This window comes from Lutjanus erythropterus, chromosome 8, assembly GCF_056507025.1.
Source record: "Lutjanus erythropterus isolate fLutEry1 chromosome 8, fLutEry1.hap2, whole genome shotgun sequence".
Lineage (NCBI taxonomy): Eukaryota > Metazoa > Chordata > Actinopteri > Lutjaniformes > Lutjanidae > Lutjanus > Lutjanus erythropterus.
Genome location: NC_139324.1, coordinates 34,499,384 through 34,507,213, shown reverse-complemented (window position 1 = coordinate 34,507,213; position 7,830 = coordinate 34,499,384).

The window sequence follows — 7,830 nt, the reverse complement described above, 5'->3', positions numbered from 1 at the left end:
TTCAATTCATCTGTTCCTATAACTTGGCCCAGATGAATTAACCTGAACAATAGAGACAGGGGGTCAGTAAAGCGTTCACCATTGTCAACACGGACAGCAATTAAACAGAATGTTCAGTTCACACTGTTTTTGGCTGAAAACAACTTAAATGCCAAATAATTTGCGACCACAGCGTGCAGATAAAGCAAAGGAAAGTCCTTCCTTTTCACTGCGAGCCCGTATGAATGCAAAACTGGATTCCACCAACAAGGATTACTTTTTAAACCTGATCAAATCATGGTTTAACTTTAAAACTCCAATTTAAACTCAATTTAGAACATGATCCAGTGTTAACTTTAAACTTACGCTTGAGGAGGTTTGATTTTCACGGCTTTCATGGCTGCCTTTTTGAGAATGATTTAGCAAAATAAAGTTCTTCAAAGAAAGTGAGTCTCTTTTCCTTCAGTGCTGTTGGCCATTTTCTAATCTTCTTTTATTTGGCCATATTGATCTATTGATTTGGCCAACAGAATTTTCTCAAAGGAGGATAAATTATAGCTTCAGGAATAGGCTAAGTAGGCTGACTAACTTTTTATCTAGCTAGCAAACAATATCACGTTTTGTTAACTTTTTCAGCTAGTAAGCTTCTTGAACATTTGAGGTCTCGTCAGCTTGTTTAAATCAGGGCTTAAAACATTATTGTGATTTTTATTACTGCAGTTTTCCAATAAAGTAGATACATAACTTCTTTTTAAAATAATCTATGACTATTGCTTTTATATTTGTTTTCTTTAATTCTTATTATTTTTATTTTTTGTCTAACTACTATTTGTCAGCTTGCTTTGGCCTTTTATGGTATTTTAACTGCAATTGCAATGTTTTCTTAATGTTTTATTTTTATTTGCTTCTATGCTCCTGTAAAACACTTTGAATGGTGCCATACAAACAAACTAGCCTTACCCTGCATAGCTAGCAAACAAAGTAAAGTTTTGTTTATATTTAAGCTTATTAACAAAAAGTGTAACGCTTTGTTAACTTTCTAGCTAGTTACATTTTAAGATAGTTAGAAAACAATGTAATGATTTGTTAGCTTTTCCGCTAGCTAGCAAAGGATGTAAGAAATATGGAGCAGCTGAAAGTTCCCGATTTCCCAATTTTTTTAATACAACATGTGAATTATTTTTTCTTTAGGCCTATTATCTATTTTAATCAGGGTAAGCAAGCATCTCCACCTTAATTAAATATGATTTCATTTTGTTTTAAATTGATCATGTAACTAAATCAAGATTATTTTTAACTGTGCAACAGACCTCTGCTTAATTTCAAATCTTTTGGTAAACTCTGATTAAATCTAATCTCAGATTAATTAATTTGTTGGTGCAGCCCAGTTTACGTCTGTTTCTACACACCAAACACAAATGTAGGTTATATTTTCCTCACAACAAAGAAATATTAGCATTAACTTATGAAACAGTTCCATCTTGGATGCAGAGCGCCTGTGTTTGTTTGTGTGTCTACTCAGTAATTCATGACTTAAAATGTCACTGAACTTAATGCGACCTTATTTCATCTCAGGCCGGTGCATTCACAGACATGAACGCTGAGTAAATCCAGTGCAGCACCATCAAAAATGTCCCACTGATACGTTTTCAAGCTATTCAAATAAGTCATTATATTAGAATAACACATGACTTGGTATCTAATAATGTCAAGTGAATTACAAAGTGATTTGCAATGAAGAGGAGTCAGCGATTCCAGGATTACATGCTTAGTTGAATTCAATAAGCCGGTGTATACTGTAATAGGAAACCACAGAAAAATCCATACTCACCACATCATCTGATAAAAATGTCTGCTCACTGCTCAGCAGGACTCTGTTAAATCTATCAAAAACACTTTGTTCTCCTGCTAATTTCAAAATAATATGCCGATTATAAAAGAGCAATAACAGACAACGACGGTAAATCATCTTGCACCAATCAAATAGTTATTAAAAACACCATGAACTACGCATCATTAACGCCGTGTGTCTGTAGGGACAAAAAATGAGGAACAGACTGAGGATCAAATGCATTTGTTTCGATGATCTTTCCATACAGAAGGCTGTTAAAGTCAGAGGCAGAGAAATATGGAGCTTCAAGGAGAAATCCACATTTATAAAATCACACACGTTTGAAAGGATAAATTTTATAGTCTTCTCTGTTTTAGGAGAGAGCTGTGGAAACTTATCAGCAATCAATTCGGCTTATTCACCAATTTTCAAACCGATAATAACATTCATTTATGCCACACTGGACAGTAACACTCTTAGAAATAAAGGTGCTAACTAGAACCATAAATGGTTCTTCAGCTTGCCCTCATAGGATAACCTTTTTTGTTCCTTTTTGTTCCTTTTATAAAGGTTTCACCTGGAACATTTTCAGAGAATTCTACCCAGAACGTAAAGGGTTACGCCTAGAACCATTTGTAAAAGGATTCACCTAGAACCCCCTATGAAAGGTTCAACAGAGAACCCTTCTGAAATGTTCTGGTACCACCCAGAACTCTGTCTGGAGGCTTGTTCCGGAATCTTTCTACCTTCTAAGGATGCTTACAAGGACCCAATGATTTTAGCTAGTCCCCATCCAGGGGGTTCTACAGAGAACCTTTTTATATTCCAAGGGATTTATGACAGCCTCAGAGGGTTCTAGCAGGATTTTATTTTTTCTTTTTCAGTTTTGTTTTTTCCCATATTCTAAAGCTTTTTCCTAGCATACACTCACAGGGTTATTCTTCTTTTTTGAATTACTAATTTATTGGGTCACCTTTTAATAACGACATGTCTTATAAATAAAATATCATCATAAGGCTGCTTTCAGGTAAAAAAAAAAAAAAAAAGTGATGTGTTGTTCCTTTGTCTGCTGAACTCATCAGAAGCAAAGAGTTAGTTATTTTTTTTGGGGAAAAAAAACCTCAACACAAGTCTGAAAAGTGCTGCGTGTGCAGTATGCAAGTCGTTTACATGGAGTCAGCATGTCTTATAGACAGTCTGTTGCAGTGATTCCCAGCCTGGGGACCAGGACACCCAAAGGTGTCACAAGATATATCTGAGGGGTCACAAAATGACACATTAGATAGATATATCTATTTTCTAAGATGGTCCTCTAATCTTAGTTGTTTTGCTTTTTGTGTAAATTACTGGATCTAAGTTTACCTCCTCAGGCCTGGAAAAATATTTCGTCTTTTATGTTGCTTCTTTTTAAGGGGTTTGGATGTGAACCACTGGTCTGTTGGGCCAATGGATGTTGCACCCATTTTTATTGTTTTTAAACCATTTTTATGATACTATAAACACTATAATACTAATGTTTTTATTTTAAAATTAATTGTTTAAATTCAGTAAAGGACATGGAACATTTTGTACTACATTTTCATCAAGTTAACTAATAGCATTATTAAATGCTACAGTTTATCAATGATTGTCGTTTGAGGGAAACAAACAACAAGCTGTACATTTGGGCAGTCAGTCTGAACAAAACCATAACAAAACCCGTTCATAAACAACCTTAGCACCATGAACAGCAATGCAGTGGTCAAATATGAAAAGCAGCTTAATACATAAAACCCATGTTAGTGGTGTCAAACTCATTTTAGTTTGACATACGGGCCAAGAAGCCAGACTATTTTTGGTGCAAAGAAGTAAAAGCACATTCTGAAAACTTTCACACAGTTTCCATTTACAAAACAGACGATGAACAGCCTGAGATGTTTAAGACGAATTAGTCCGATTTCAGAAATGTTGTTTTGTGTCAGTTTTTCCACCGTCAGTCTGCTGTCATTACAGATAATGCACAAAACATTGATGTATTTTAGAACTGAACAACAACACTGTATTTCACTCTTATGATTCGAACAACTCCAACTTAGAGAAATAGGAATTCTTTTAATTTTTCAGACATTTACAGTCCTGTGTATGCTGCATCACCACACAACACAGAGAGGAAACTAATGATGAGGACGGTACAAACCATTTACAAATCAAAAGTTTTGGCAGCGCCTTTGCAGCAGGGTTCCACCAGTACTGTTTTATGAGAGAAGTCTGTTGGAAGTGTTTTTGTACTGAAGCTGCTAATTGATAATATTTTGCACAATGCCAATATCTTTAAAATTCTGGCTTGTGAATATATGATTGCTCTGCAGTTTTTTACACTTTAACACGAGTCATCCAGTGGGCTGGATTGGACCCTTTGGCAGGCCAGTTCTGGCCCGTGGGCTGTAAGTTTATAATAAATAAAAATCCCATGCCAGCTAAGGATGAACAATGTGATCATTCTTCATATATACAGACACAAAACTGTGCCTCTGTTTACTGTCTCACTGGTAGAAATCTGCAGTCGATGACAAAATATGACAAGACAAAAAACAAGCATCAACATTCAGCTTCAGTATCACACAGAGAAGATAAAGTAATTAAACCAGTAGTGTGTGGAATTGCGCAGCTTCCTGGAGCTCTGGATGAAGCGCGTCACGCTACAACTGCAGGACGGCATTTTCACTCCACATCAACACAACGACACAGGCATTAAGTTGGGGTAACATAAATGTGTTTCATGTAGGAACTTTTTGTTTTCAAGTAGAAAGAAGGTAGTTCCAGTAGGTTCTACAGAAGAAGGAAAAGAGTTCCTTCATGCAGCTGCTCACAACAACATCTGTGGATTATCCTAAGTAACTAGGTCATGATTTCTGGATATATATTATTGTGTAATGTGGAGAAGGCAGACATCTCTATGGCTGATAGCTCAGAATTTTTTACATCTCACATCAAAACAGTCTATGTAGTTTTGATTTTGGGGTGAACTCTTCCTTAATATTAAACGCCATCAAGGCAACAACACCTCGCTTGAGCGACTCTCTGTTCCTGACAACTTGTCAAGTTCATACATCCTTTCCGTGAACTACAGTCGTTCCTGCTCCGCAGCAGGTTGCTTCACACAGACACAGTCCACAGAGAGCGCTTCCAGGACACCTCCATAGACCCTTAGGGAGCCCCCCCACACACACAAACACACACAGTGCTCCGGGCCCTGCCCCTGGGGACCCATGACCAGGATCATCCATCGCCTGCATCATGACACTAATGACTGCAATGTGTGTCAAGTGGTTTACACAGCGGTGACTGCAGCCTATCCAGCCAAACACCTCCACCTCGGATGGAAGTACGGCTGCTCCTCCCTGGTGTCCACTTGATGTGTATGTGCACAGTGTGTGTGTACAGTATGAGTGTGTGTGCGCGTGTGTGCGCCCGCTGGAGGAGTTACTATATCTGCATAAAGACTGTGATTTGCACTTCTGTATTACAAATATTTGCTCTCCCTGTATCTGGTAATGAAGATTATGTTCTCCCAGTTTGCTGAGAATAGGTGTGCGTGACTGAGTGTGTAACATGCATGTGTGTGTGAGTGTGTGTGTGTGTGTGTCCATGTAAGCCTCAGTAATTGGGCCAGCTCTGCTCTCCCTCGGAGCCCCCGGAGGTAGAAAAACTCAACGTGCCATTACATCCTCCTCCTCGCTCCCTTCATTCAATTCGTCACACACCTCCTCTTCTCCCTGCAAGTGTTTGCACCTGTGCGTGCGTGTGTGTGTTGGCGTGCACGTGCACGTGCGCACGCCCGCGTCGTTATGAGTTCGTCGAGGCTGGTGTGTCCTCATGCATGGTGTGTGTTTGTGTGTGTCTCATAATGAAGCCATATGGCCTGTCTGTTAGTATGCGAGCTGCCAGCACTGGGAGCTGTGACGCTGGCAAAGAGCGCCGAGATGAGACGTGAGTGGCATACTCCTTTCTTCTTCTTCTCCTCTTTTCTCCCCTCATCTTCTTCTTCTTCTTCTTCTCTGTTCTTTATTTCCCTGCTCCTCCTCCTTCCTCCTGTTGTCTTCTGCCCATCCCTCTGTCCTCCCCTCGCCTCTCCTCTCCTCCCCTTTCCTCTCATCTCATGTACTTTCTTTCCTCTCCTTCCCATCTGCCCCCCTCTTTTCTTGCTCCTCTCCTTCTTCCGTTTACTTCCATCTTCTTTTGCTTTCCTTTTTTTTTTTGTAATTACACCCACTCCTCTCCTCTCCCCTGCCCTCCACATTAGTCCCTGTTGTTTTCACTTTTCCCTCCCTCCTTCCCAATAAGATTAAGTGGTGTGAAACAATCCATTTCCACATTTTCCTGTGAAGCCCGGAGAGGAGACTGTGGCCTGACCTAAATTTACATGTTAGAGAGGGAATCTAGATGACAGCACATGGAGGAGGGAGACAGAGAGAAAGAAGAGATGAGGAGGGGGCGTCTCTGTGTCCGTCAGGGACTTTCTTTGGACAGTAAGAAAAAATTAATCTGTTTCTGTTCAGACGAGTCACTTCAAAAGTGAAAAATGTTGATTCCCAGTTATGTCTGTAAATTAATTTTATGTCTTTTGAGTTAATAACTCTGATCCACTGCTTTTATTACATTTGAGCTTAACAGTGTAGATGGCTAATATTAGCTAATAAACATTTAGGGAAAAAATAATTAAGAACTGTTTATTAAAATTTGTTGTTTTCTAAATAAATAATTATAATATTAGTTTATAAATAATCTAAATACTGTAAGTACAAGTTTGAGAAAGACAAGCATTGCTCTGAGTTATTGGACAGAGTATGATGAGAAAAATAATGAAAAATGTTTTTTTTAACACTGAGATTTAAAATAAAGCATTTTAAATCTGTGCTCTATAATTATTTTTTAATTATTTAATTTATTTCCTAAAAGATATGTATAATCACTTGTGCACAGATGTTGGATATTTGTCTCTTGCAATTTACTGAATATTTTTTGTTTAAGCAATTTTAACACATTTAAAGTTTTGCACAGAGTTAGAAAACCAGAATATTTTCCATTACAAAAATCTTGTGTGTAAGAATGAGGACACTTATGAGTGAGAGTTTTGCAATGGGACGACTCCATGAAACTCTGAAACAGCATTTCTGTCTCAGCAGAGCTAAGATGTTGCTTTATCACGTCATCACTGGGTTGTTATTTAATTTTACAATATTGTTTTCTAGTTTAAAATATAAATATCGATATATATTTCAGAATAAACTTTTTTTATTCTTATTTTTTCTATTCAATGCAAGAAGATATATATCTGCATAATGGTTGTCATAGGTTACTTTATGAGAAGACTGTTTAATATGAGAAACAACTGAAATCATGGGTGTCAAATATTGCATATTTTAGTTCAGCTGATCTCAAGTGAGCTGGACCAGTAAAAGCATTGCATAATAAGGGTGTAAAAAAAAGTACAAGTACTTTCTGAAAATGTTCACAAATAATGAATCACCAATTCACAAAACAGATAATTAGTCAAAAATAAATTGTGAGCAAATCTGTATTTCCACGTTTAGTTAGTCTGCTGTCATTACAAGTGCATTACACTATACAGAACCCAACAGTTGATCTACAAATGCACAAAACATTTAGTATTTTAGTACTATTTTTATTTTTGAACTGAACAACCTTAAAATACTGTACTTCTTTATAATTTTAACAGATTGTTCAGATTTAGAAACTGTTTTAATTTTCTAGACATTTCCCCTCCTGTGTAGTAATGCTGCATCGCCACACAACACAAACTAAAGTGGAAGCTAACAAAGAAGAAGGTTTTTGGTTTTCTCCTGCCTACAGTACAAATCATTTACACATCAAAAGTTTTTCCAGCGTCTCAGCAACAGAGTTCCACTAATAATGTTTTAAGATAGAAGTCTGATGCAGATTATTTTGTACTGAAGCTGCTGATTGACAGTATTTTGCACAATGTTCAGTATTTTTTAAATATCTGGTCTGGAATTAAT